Consider the following 14,293-nt stretch of genomic DNA (forward strand, 5'->3'; position numbering starts at 1 on the left):
ATGTGATATTGCCCGGGCTAGTCCTTTAATGCAAATCTGCCCCTAGGGAAGCGCAAACCTACACAATAAGCTATCTGTGCTGTTCCCACCACGAGTATCGAAACTCAGTGTTTAGCGTTGTAAGTTTTCAGACTTACTGCATAGCCACAGGAGGACCACTTTTGCTAAGTTTCCCTTCTAAAAGGTAAGAAATAATAACCAGAGTACTTGTACATTAACTCTCAAAATATCTAAATAAATATTGATTCGAATAATTTCTGTTTATTTCAATTTAAGGTATATTTGATGTGATTGATCATCTAGCAAGATATTCTTCTTGAAAATACAGTTAAAAGTTTCAAGTAACCAGTGTTTGAAGTGATACATTCCGTGTTGCGAACAAAAACTTTTTCTCGGAATAATCGAATTATTACTAGGGGTAACAACAACAACTTAAAAGCTTAGATCAAAAATTACCATTTTATATTGACAGTTCACGATTATATTACGTTCCTTTTTTAGCATTCAAAGGAGATGGAAAAACGTGCATGCAGATCTTTTTTCTTAGAATTAAAGATGAATAACCGTCTTTAATTTTTATTAAAAAGACAAGAGGGAAGGCAGCTAGACAAGTTTACCCACAACCCACTTTGGGCTACTCCTGTTTGACCAAACATGGAACTTGACTTTAATTCTTTTAGCACACCGACGGCTCCAAAGTGTATGCATGCAATTAAAGATGTAATCTTGAGGTAATGTTGCTATTAGTCATTATGATGGTCAGCAGCGTATTCGTTTTAATTACTGATTAAATAACTAGTTACATATATCTGTCCTGTTTTTGATTTCTGACTTTTTTTCTTTTAATGTTTTAACGTTTTTTCATACCAGCAATTAAGAAAAAGATACATCAGCATTATTTTGAATAATTTATGTGGTATATACTTTAAAAATCATATCAAACCCTAATTTGATTTTAAGGAACATGACATAGGATTTTCGCACTAATACCTTATTATGAAAGTGTTATTGGAGTTAGTTCTGAAAACGCAGTTACAGTAATACGCTTCTTTCCTTTTGTGGATGGTAGGCGTTGTAATGTCTTTTAGGAATGTTGGCATTAGGCCATCGACAATGTGTAGCTGTCACATTGTGTTCATCATGAAACAGAACAAGGTCGTGACGTTAGCACGTCTATATATTACGCGACACATGAGAGTATATTGTAAAAGAATATTAGATAGTGCGTAACTTTATTCAAAATTATAACTCCAGAGAACTGTGAATATGTAATAATTCTATAACTCCAGAGAACTGTGAATATGTAGTGCTTCGGGGAAGTTGACGCATGATCCACTTTCATTACAAATATAATTATTCACAGAATTTTCAAATTTCTACTTTAATATACAGTAATTATATATTTGTTCGGCGAACAAGAATATTGTTACTTTAATATACAGTAATTATATATTTGTTCGGCGAACATGAATATTGTTACTTTAATATACAGTAATTATATATTTGTTCGGCGAACATGAATATCGTTACTTTAATATACAGTAATTATATATTTGTTCGGCGAACAAGAATATTGCGAGGTGAGTACAGAAAATATAAGTTGCGCTCCTTTTCATTATGTAAATCATTGAGGTATTCACATACCTTCAATACACAAGTAGTTGCTGTGCATTGCTGGAATCACTTGGAGATGGACATTCAAAATACAAGCATTGAAATATATTAGATTAACATCTATATGACATATAAAAATATCAGAGACAACCCAAGTAACTTTATGACAGTTTCGAATTCCCAATGACTGCGTTTGTAATCACACACTTTTATACACATGTATCGAAACATAATATCAAGACTAAAGGTCTTGATAATGATCCTGCTAATCTCAACTGTATCACAGCTATACCTGATAAATGTATTCCAAATTATAGTATAGTTGATTCGTTCACAAAAGTAACGGATCTTCTTCATTGTTTATTCCACCTATACTTTGTCCTTAATTCAGATTATTCATATTGAACTCTAGTACAAAGTGGGGCGTGGTGAAAGTTATAAGGTATACTCAGGTGATAACTAATAGTAGAATAAAACTAAGAAATAAATTATATCTCTTATAATCTACTTACTTATGCATAGTTAAACTAAGTACAGGTGTGATCAAAAAGGCTTTTTGTCAAGTGCCTTAATTGTGACTGAGTTCTGCCTTTTACTTAAATGTTTGTCAGATATATAAGATTGTTTATTGTAGGTAGTATTAGTAATTTATTTATTTTGTTTTTGTAATTCATTCATGTAAAAGATATCGAATGTTGTGTTTGCAATCCACTGATATCGAAGCTATGGAGATTTTTAGACGGCCTAAGTGATATACATATAAATAGCTGTGGCCAGATGAGCAGAAAGAGAATAAAAGTAAAGTCACGTGAAAGAGAAGTACGGCCAGAGAAAAGTTAAAAAACGTAAAGTTAACCATCGTGGGAGTGAATGTCCTAATAGTTGATATATTAGAGTGAGATTAACAGTTTGAAAGAAATGAGGAGAATAATTTGTCTCCTCAAAGGGTGTTCTAAACTAATTGAACCCGCCTGTGTGGGCTTTGACAAAAATGCAGACGATTATTGGAAGTACAAAGAGCAGAAAATTACTGGAAATTCAGGATACAACTACGGTAATTCACATGACAACATAAGTGAATTATACATAGATACTGTTGCAATAAAAATAGTTTGGTTTGTCAACTGAATTTTAAAGCAATTGAATTGGCCTAAATTGACAAGAAGAAGAGAACTGTTTAGTATTTAAGATACAAGTGTGATCTCCATGGTGTAAGAATGTTTTGTTTATACGTTTAATTTGTTTTGAATATATATATATATATTCTTATGAAAACAAGTGGAGTGCGTGCTGTTTGTTTATTGTCAATTTTATCGCCAACAAGTCACAGACACGTACCGGAGAAGAATCCTCCACCCAACGTACCCATATATTTACATTACTATATATATACTACTAAAAAGTACGTTCCTGACAATGTTCTTGTTAGATACTGAATAAAAAAATAATAAAATGTGCAGTGCGGCATCACATGATATGTTTTGACTTCTACTCAAATTGAAGGCGTGGGTTCGTCTTCTAGGTGTAAGATGCAACTATAGGTCATTTTATCTAATGAAGTAAGGTGATGAGATAAACATATAGGAGGTACAGTAATTACAACTTTATTATACACAGTTTTATTCACGTAAAATCACCACAATTATCTATAGATTTACGCCCCCCCCCAGTGGCACAGCGGTATGTCTGCGGACTTACAACGCTAGAATCCGAGTTTCGATACCCGTGGTGGGCAGAGCACAGATAGCCCATTGTGTAGCTTTGTGTTTAACTACAAACAAACAATCTATAGCTTTAAATGCCACTTACCAGCATACGCAATCCCGTTTTTCAAGTTATATAACCAAACATTATTCCAAGAATTTGAAGAAGGACGTTTTGATACATAAAGAAAGATGCTTTAGTTTGTGAGCACATATATTAGTTTGTAACATAAGTATAATTTACATGTGGGTCATGCTCTGTTCACTTTTCATGAACTAAATATTTTCTCGCTAACGTTTCAATGGCAACAATATTTGACTTTGAGTTACAAAGTGTGTTCTTATAGAGCAGCATTTCCCAAACTTTTTCGGTCACAAACACTTTTGAGCTCGAAAACTATTGACAGAACCCTTAAGAAACATTCTTATGTTAAAAAGTTAAACGATAAAAAATTACCTAAGTACAATAGGTAACTAGATACACAAATATATTTATAGAACTTTATTTTCTATTTCTTGTACTTACACATTAATTTTAATTTAATAGTTTTTATTCAAGAAAGCACTTAAGTCTTAACTTCTTAACACATAAACACGTTTATAAAAAAAAGGCTTAAAGCAGTTTAAAATTTTATTTCTTTTTAATGGGAAGGATATTTTTGCTTTTCTTGCTGGCAAATCCGTTTAATATTGAGAGTGATGCTGGACAGCTGGATTCTCATATCAGATGCAGCATTCAGTCTTGTTGCACTCGACTATCACTAGTGGCTAACCTACATCTAGTCATCAATTAGGCTGCACCCATAAATAAAATAGTCAATGACAAAAAGAATACAGAGTAGTACGATTTATGGGCTGACGAGGTTTTAAGCCATACCTATACCTGGCCTTATCCTTTATTCCGACTACACTACACACAATTTTCTCGTGGAACCCCAGAATATATCGTACGGAACTCCAGGCTTAAAGAGCATATAGCAACCATCCTCCGTCTACCACCCCATTCTAAAAACAAATGTTTTGCATATGAATTGCAGGTCAGAGAATTAATTCGGGAAAGTTATAACTTGCTTAGAGTTTACCGTCATCAGAAGTTGTCTCTGAATTTAGTGTGCTGTTGTGTAGCTTTTCTTGTAACAACTTATATGCTATCCTCTACTGCAACGCATAATAGCTACAACATATTGAGAACACATAATTTCTAGTAGACTATCTGTTAAAGTACATATATATTCATACGTTTTAAATCAGATTGTATTTTTTCTGTTTTGCATAATTCTGTAATTTAATGATGAGCAACAAAAAGACGGCAGCAACAACGAACATTTGACACGTGTGTACAGTAACAAACATTTAATTCTTGAATGTTTCGGAATATACATCATCTTCAGCAAGCTATGTTTAACGGGGTAAATCATTAGGTACAAATATTTATAAAGTTTAAATATTTTAAAAAAGTAATTAAAATACAGAATAAAAGGATGAAATAAGTTAAGAGACAACCAAATAATAAAAGAATAGGATAATGCAACAATATTATACAACTACTTAGAACAGACTTAATTGTAGTGAAGTTGTGTTATTATTTAAAGTTTGGAGTTCATTTATAATAGATAAACTTTCTTTAATTAAAAGTTCAATATTGAATGATCTGGATGAGATAACTGAAATTTATAATCAAGATGGGGTGGTTGGTATTTTCACTATGTGTGCAAATTGTAGAGTCTGGTGGATTTGATACTTTTTTTAGCAGTTCTGCTTGATACTCCCATGTTTGAATACTTGCAGGTGTAACTGGCATATAGTTTTGCCAATGTAAGCGGCATTGCAGCTACCACGTGTGTATTAATATATGATCCTGAAATGCATAGGGATAGGTAATATGTCTTTAGATCGGAATAGATTTTGTATTTTGAAAGGTGATTTAAATATAATTTGTAACTGAACTTGTGGATAAAATGTTTTAATTATTTTTAAAATTTGTGAAAAAGGAACTTGCGTGTTAGGGTTTGAATAAAAAGCAAGGGACAGCTGTTATTTATTAAAATGTTCTGTGAGGTGGTCATTTCAGTATGAAGAGAGAGGTAGTTGGAACAGATGTTGTATGCTCTATTGAGAAGACTGAGTATAAGGTTACGTTTAAAGGAATTAGGAATAAAACTGTCGAATCGAGTATGTAAGCCTGTATGTGTTGTTTACGATAAACAAATGTTGTGAAATGATTATCTAATCTGCTGATTTGGATATCAATAAAAGGCAATTTACCGTTTTTTTTTGTTTTTTTTTCACAAGTAAAATTAATGTTAGAGTGTTTCGAATTTAAATAATCTAAAAATTGTTTGATGTGAATAGAGCTTCGAAAGAATAAAAACGCATCGTTAACATACCTTCTGTATAGAGCCGGTTTGTATTCAGCAGGACAGGTGTCCAGCAAATAACGCTCATAGTAACAAACGAATATGTTAGCGAGAGTCGGCCCTAAAGGTGACCCCATTGCCACGCCATCTATTTGGGCATATAGCTGACCGTTGAAGACAAAGTGGTTATCTTTGAGGGCAAGGTTAAGTAATTATCCTGAACTGTTGGCGATTAAAGCTTATGTATGTTTCATTTTTGTAGGGGAAAAAGTTTCTTTAAGATTATCTATATTGTTTCCTCGAGTGGAATGTTTGTGAATAAAGGTTCAATGTCGAAACTAGCACGTAAATATTGATCAGCATTATTAATTTTAGAAATTTCTTGCGCAAAAGAAAAAGAATCTTTAATAAACTTGTTGGAGGTGGGTAAATGTAGAATAGGAACGAAGAATTTAGCCAATCTTTAAGTATGAGAACCAATGCTGGATAAACTAGGTCTTAAGGGAATGTTATCTTTGTGAACTTCAGGTAACTCTTACATGAGACCTGATGGGAGCCTGAGGGGTATATGTCTTCAAGAACGTTTTCTGAAAAGTAATTGCAATGTTTATAGTTTCTTAAGGTTCGTTGTGTTTTCTCTTGACGTTTTATGGTCAGCTTTAATCAGTCAATATTGTTACGTATCTGCTTGTTTGATAATTTCCCGTAAAGATTCTTTCCGAGAAACTTCAGCGATACAAGTCCTTTCTTAGTTAAACTAGTTTATTCTTTTCCGTTACAAACTTTGTAATACACTTAATTTCCACAGTCACTTTAAGCTTAACTACTTTTATAAACACGCGCTATAATTCACAGCGATTCACACATTTTACTTACGGTGCCTACTGCTCGCTTGACTCGATTATCTCAATTATCTGTCTCTATATCTATCTATCTCCATTATTTCTCCGCTTTATTTGCTGGGCTTATATACTAAAATAGAGGGCGCCTGGAATAGACTAGAGTTGCCAGAAAAATTCAAGATCCTTCGAGAATCTCATGAGTGTTACCAGCGTCACATGACTTCCGCTGTCGTAACAATATTAAGAGCTTTGAATTTTGTGTTATCGCTGAGTATACATTGCATTTTGTTAAAGTAATTTGGTTTATTAAGTATAACAACACCTGTACTTTTATCAGGTTGGATAACGATGACATTTTCGTTATTGGCTAATTCCTTTAGGGCAGTATATTCTTCGTGAGTAATGATGAAAGCAGATTTATGGAAGATGTAGTTGTAGAATGAAGACAAAGCAGCGTTTTTTAATCTTGTTTTTACAAAGCCATCTAGGTTCTGGGAACCATTCCTGTTGAAAATAGATTGAGATAATCACTTCAAGGATAATCACTTTGTCTTCAAAAGTCATGTCACCTGGATCATCCAATATTGAAATTTTAATTAAAGAAAGTTTATCTATTATAAATGAACTCCTAACTTTAATTAATAACGCAACTTCACTACATTTAAGTTTGTTCTGAATACTTGTATAATATTGTTGCATTATCCTATTCTTTGATTATTTAGTTGTATTTTAATTTGTTTCACCCTTTTATTCAGTATTTTAATTACTTTTTATAAAATGCTTAATCTTTATAAATATTTTAACCTAATAATTTACCCTGTTCAACATAGCTTGCTGAAGATGGAATATGTATATTTTAAAACGTTCAAGAATTAAATGTCTGTTACTGTACACACACGTTCCAAATGTTCGTTGTTATTGCTGTCGTTTTGTTCTTCATCATTAAACTCCGATTTCCATCGAATGAATCTGTTATTGTGTTATTTACATCTGAAACTTAATTTCGCTTTGACACTTTCTATACTTATTACAGAAATAGTAAATTGATAAGGAATAATCATAAAAATAAAATAAGTATTTCAAGTATCGAAAGTTTAGTAGAAATCTTACATATTTTTCTCACATTGTAATGAACTTTTTCATTGCAAAAACTCATTTTTTGTTCAGTTAAATATGTGATTGTTCTTACTTTCAGAGTAACAACAAATAAGAAAATGGTAGCCTTAGAGTTGAGTTTTGTTAATTCGAACTTACAGCTTCTGAAGGAACAGTTGATTGAATTAAACAGTTTTGTCCAAATCTACCAGAATGAAAGGTTACAAACAATTAGTGTTTTACAACTTCCCACATCGATTTTGTTTTAACTATCTAAGAAAAAGTAGGATGACAGGTTTTACGTAATTTACGTTGTATAATTTTTCACAATAATATTAAATATCTAAATAGAATAGGATGAAAGGTTTCACACAATTGGTGTTTTAGAACTTTCCACAATAATTTTTTTATTTATTTTAATAAAATATGATGAAAAGTTTTATACAGTTCGTGTTTTAGAACTTTCTACAATAATTTTGTTTTATTTATCTTAATAAAGTATGATAAAAGTTTTACACAATTCGTGTTTTTTGAACTGTTCACAATAATTGTATTTTAACTATCTAAGGAAAGCAGGATAAAATGTTTCACACAATTAGTGTTATAGAACTTTCCACAATATTTTGTTTTAGTTATCTTAATAAAGTAGGGTAACAAATTTTATAAAAATAGTGTTTTAGAAATCTCCACAATAATTTTGAATTAGCTATCTAATGAAAGTAGAATAAAAGGTTTTACACAATTAGTGTTGTAGACTCTCTCACAGTTTGTTTTAGCTATCTAAAGAAAGTAGGATGAAAAGTGTTACACAACTCGTGTTTTAGAACTCTCCACAATAATTTTGTTTTATCTAAATATAGTAGGATAAAAGGTTTTTACACAATTCATGTTTTAGAACATTTCACAGTAATTTTGTTTTAACTACCTAAATAAAGTAGAATGCAATGTTTCAAACAATTCGTGTTTATACCTTTCCTTGACAATTGTGCTCTAAATAAAGTAGGATGAATCAACTGAATATTAAAGCTTGATATTCCACATCTAGCTAACCATAAACTGCTTTTCAAATAATCTGAAGTTTAAAACTACATTTCTACTCTGAGGAACTGTTTTATTTTTATTTTTTGTTGTTTCTTTTATCTTACTGCAGTTTTTCTGGTGGTATTGGGATTATCAAAAGTTACTTTTAGTGATTTTAGTCAAATTCACATAAAAAATAAAACCCTATCAATATATGTTTGTGTTTTTGGTAGTGCCCAACAATTGGTGCCAATGATTCCTCTTGGTTTGAAAGAAAATAAAGACATCAACTTCATGGAACCATTTAAAGTATGTTAATTTAAAATAGCCTGGTTTACAATTTTCCTGTTTTAAAGCTAAATGTGCATATTATTAGAAATTATTTAATAAAATGGAATTTATGTTTATTTAGGATAGATAATTTTCGTTTCCACGAATATCTAGTGGGTTTTAAGCTAAGATATATTATACTTTGCATGTTATCTTTAGTTCTACAGATGTAACGTGCTTTAAAAATGTTTTACTTGCAAATAATATTTTGTTACACGTAATTAACAGTTATGCATCTAAAATAATTTCCATGCATAACTGAAAAGGGAGACTTCAGCAAAGCCATTCAGATGTATCTCATTATTTGCCCTCCAGTGGCACAGCGGTATGTCTGCGGACTTACAACGCTAGAAACCGGGTTTCGATACCCGTGATGGGCAGTGCACAGATAGCCCATTGTGTAGTTTTGTGCATAACTACAAACAAGAACAACAACAATGTATCTCATTAAATATTACAAGGTTGCTAAAGTCCCATATTAAACCATCTATAATTCGTTCATATTTTTAATGTTTAATTGTTTAAACATCTAGTTGTTGATAATAATTACTATATTTGGGTGGTTTATGGAGTTATGCATTAATATGAAAGTGGACAAAATTACTGTTAATGAAAAGTAATTATTCTTGGTAGGATTTCATCAGGGAGCATTATAGTGAAGATGGAAGCCATTATAAAATTTCAATTAAAGAACTCATGAGTATTCGCCAGGTAACTATTTTAGCAATAGATATTACATTACCTTTAACTCCAGACATATTTTTACTTGGATGTCCAATATTTTGCTATAACATCTTGTTTGAGGGCTATGCACTTTATAATACAACTGATTATGTTCGACTGAGAACATCTCAAGATTAAAAACAATTACACTATTGTGACTAATGAGATGAAAAATGAGTGATATATATATATATAATATCATATGAAATGTTTTGACAATTAATCCTATAGACAAGCCCGTAAAACAATTTTTGAAGGACTATGCAAATTTTGTGTTGTGCTATATAAGCATGCATAAACAAAGGAACCTAACTGTAAATTTATGTACCTAGGAAAAGGTGAATAATTTATTTAGGTAGAGGCTAGTGCACTTGAAAATGGATAAATATATGAAAGTAATTATTTAATTATTACATTGAGCAAAGTAAAAGTCAAAGCTATAGAGGCAAGCCTAATTTTACTCATGGAGGTTGTGTTTTCCAACAGCTCTCCTTTCAGTCCTTCCAAATGCGATATCAGCAAATCGTTCTTTCATCCATGCTTTTACTACCAGTGAAATGTCTCTTATTTATTTTTTAGAACAGATACATGTTGCAAAACAAACCTTATTCTGGAGCATACAGTGTCTATTCTGAATAGTTTTACATATAGTGAAATTCCTTTTTATTACAATAAGTAAGCTCAAAAGCATACCAAACTTTCTTCTGATTTCTATAATTACAATAATAAAAATTTAATTTTGTTTGCTAGTAAGATTATTAGTATTTATAAATTTTGTAATGAAAACTTGAAAATCTTCCTTTGCTAAAATAAACAACCCTAATACAGTATAGATATTCAGGATTGCAGAATTATAAAAAATTAGTTTCAATTCTTTTGAATTATCCAGAGAAATTGTGAAACTATTTTTGTAACTATAATTTATTTCAAATAGAAATAAGTTGTGCGAAGAAGTCAAGAAAGTGACGACTAAGAGGTTGTATTTATGAGAAACCTCACACTTATGACATGAGCATATGATAATAAGACTGAAAATTTGTAACTGAAAGTATACCTTGAATTGCTTAATTCATTTTCCAAAATAGTTTACAGAAATCGAATAAATTACATTAAAACGATTGTGGATTCTCACAATGTCATTATAGTCCATGTTGCCGTGCCAGTTCATGCTGTATCTGACGGCTGTGCATCTTGACAATACTACTGCAACATACTTTCCATTGCAAAACTCTCTTTCACAAGGCTTTCTTGCTTGAAGCACACTCGTTATCAAACATACTTTCCATAACGCATCTAGTGTACAAGTGCCTGTTTCAATCACACAGAAATCTAAAGGTGCTGCATTAATCAACTTGACTGGTATGTCGTTATATGAAATAGCATAAATAAATGCCCGTTTCATTCTCTAACTGATTCATGTATTTGACTGTTGAACAGGACGTATGATTAGAAGCCTTATCTTAGTCAACCCATATCATTTTGGCCTCATTTTAATATGGATATCCTTCTTGGTTGTGTTATGTACTGTTGCTTAGCTGTCCATGCATACAGTTTTTGTCACAATCCACTGTGTTCGTTGAAAGTCACCTATTGCAAAATACTACACTTTGATTACCCACAGGTAGGATACTACTTGTTACAAGTCTCATTCTGGGTTGTCCTAGATACCCCAAGTTGATCCATGTTTCCAATGTCTTATGTACAAGAGATGTATTTCTCCATCTCCTAAATTCCTACCTTGACACACTTTAATGATTTGAAAGTATGAACATTTCGCATCGGAAAGGACTGTTACATACTCTTCCAAAAACAATCACTTTTCAGTGGCATCACACCAACTACTAAATGTCAAACATTGTTAAAATGTATTTCTTACTGATACATGTCATTGCATTCTGCCTTTTGTTGTGGTTGTCAGAAACTAAACTGCGGGAAATCATGGATTGCAATTATTCAAGCTTTTATGAATCATTATATTTCTGAATTCTGGGAAGTCTGGAAAAAAACATGGAATTACAGAAAAATAGTTAAATATATATGACTAAATAAAAACATTAAGTGGACATTTTTTGGGAAATTAGCTATCACAGTTATTAAAGTACACAGGAATCATTCGATCTCGCTAAGACTTTTAGAATTGTTTATCGTAGGAAATGTTAGACTGTGTGCTTATTATACTATAGAGTTTGTTTTTATCACAAAGTATAATAAATGAAATCTTGATGTATATTCACATTTAACTGGACCCCCCAGTGACACAGCGGTATGTCTGCGGAATTACAACGCTAGAAACCGGGTTTCGATACCCGTGGTGGGCAGAGCACAGATAGCCCTTGTGTAGCTTTGTGCATAATTAAAAACAAACAAACATTTAACTGGAAAATGAAAAATTTCTTCGAAAATATCATTAGAAAAATACCCATTGAGAATGGTAATTACAACACTAAATATGTTATCATACAAAAGTTAAATTTGGATTACCGTTAATACCCGCGTATAGTGCACACTTTTACCAACATTTTTAGGTTCAAATATTAATTGCACAATATACGAGGGAACAATATTCTTCCAGTATTTTTCAGGGGAATGTTGCCTCAACATATCTTATATTCTGACTTAATCATCGTTTGTCGCTGTCAGATCACCCGAAGGAAATCAAAAAAGAAACACAACGAAGATGAATAAACCAAAGTCTGAACTCGTGACATTTATTTCTTATGCTTCAAGTCATTCATATATAATTGGTTAATTTTGCCAACCATAAGAACTGCATGGTTTATATACGGGTATTTATTGATATATATATTCAGGCAAAACGTTTGCGATTTGGGGGAGTTTTTTGCGCTGGGTCGTAAAATGATACATTTATCCTTTAGAGTAACATTCATTCGTAATTACTCTCCTACGCTTTATGTCAGGGCATTGTTTAGAACCATGTATACACAAATTACAGGTGAGCACAAGTTCAGCCTTTGTTTGTTCATTATGTAATATGATTAATTAGCTGGCAATGGTATTCAGTCATACGCGCACGTAAAATTACTAATTAACATGACTCGCTACACAAAGGTGATCAGCTGTTAGAATTGCTCTGCGCACTGTTCATGAGCATAATGACTTTTCCTAGTATGTGAGGTCAAAATACATATTGTATACTATATATGGGTATTTACAGTATTCATTATCGGTTTAATTTAATAAATGTCTTACTTGTTTTATACAATGAGTTATCCACAACAATCACTTATTGTTGTTTAATGAGATTGTACTAGTAAATGAATGAATGGATTGGCTAAGATTTTTTTGAAACTGGTGATGAATTAAATATCATTTTAATGTTACAGAGGCTTTGAAAATTCCTTCTCGTGATCAGAGTGGTGTGCAGCTTTTTTTTTAAAGTGTTATTATTTACTTTATTATGTGGAACGAAGATTCTTCTCTTCCCCACACATATCTTGGCATATTTTTCACATGGTTTGTATCCTTAGATTATTGTTTATTTAAGTAAACGATTTATATTTTCTAATTTCTAAGTTAGTTAATATCATTTACCTGCTTAAACTGAGTTAAAGGCTCAACTTACTGTTCGGTAATTATGATGATTTGCCGTATAGCCATGAAAAAGAACATGTAGACGATATTTTTAATTTAAATATAAAGTTTATTTCCACTACTGTTTAATATAATGAATCATTTAGATGTTCTTTTTTTACTGGGCTCATTGTAACTTTTACAAAAATGTGTAAAGATGAGATTTAAAGTCCAATAATTAATCTTTAACTTATATTTAACATACATTGATTCTTATTAGAAGAAGGATCACCATAGCTTAACAATGCAGTTCTCCTAAATAAGTATTTCTTAAGTAAGACAATGACGTTTTGTTGCTAAGAATTGGTATTTAATAACACTAAATTATCTTGTAGATATTTCGTTAATTTTATAGGTTTGATTCACTGCAGGTAACGTATAGCAAGCACTCAGAAAACCATAGCATTTGAGAAAGCATTCTCTTCAACATTGGTGCATTATATACTCAGATTGGGGCTAAATAGGTAAGAGATAAAAAAAACTATCAGTAATATAAAGAGAAATGCTGGAATAATTTGTGTTAAAATATTTTGCATTTTTAAATATTTAGTGTCAATAATATATCAAGAAATTTTCTTTTGAGCAGTACAAACTTCTTGCAGTTGAAATAGAAAGTGTGACATTATGAGCCTCTACAGTTGCTACATAACAAAAGCTTATTCCACATAAAAAGTTTCACCAAAGAAATTTTGACTTGCTCTAATGATGTATATATATATATATATACATACATATATATATATTGTTACGACAGTGGAAGTCACGCGACTCTGGAAGCATGCGCGCTGGAGATTCTAGAAGGATCATGTCTGTGCGTGGCAACTCTAGTCTTCTCTACGTGCCCTCTATTCTTATGTATAAGCGCGCCAGACAATGAATCGGGACTGGAATTGCACACAGAGAGATATAGAGACAGATAATCGAGTCAAGCCGTAAGTAAAGAGCATGAATCGTTGTGATTTCTAGCGTGTGTTTACGTGAAAGTTACTGCAGAACTTAAGTGTATTACAAAGTTGTT

At 31.7% G+C, this 14,293-nt stretch overlaps 1 pseudogene; it reads left to right on the top strand.

The window, feature by feature from the left end:
• Nucleotides 1-654: 654 nt before the first annotated feature.
• LOC106468463 overlaps nt 655-14,293 on the top strand; it is a 22,202-nt pseudogene continuing 8,563 nt past the window's right edge.

Source organism: Limulus polyphemus, unplaced genomic scaffold (genome assembly GCF_000517525.1).
Source record: "Limulus polyphemus unplaced genomic scaffold, Limulus_polyphemus-2.1.2 Scaffold3015, whole genome shotgun sequence".
Taxonomy (NCBI): domain Eukaryota; kingdom Metazoa; phylum Arthropoda; class Merostomata; order Xiphosura; family Limulidae; genus Limulus; species Limulus polyphemus.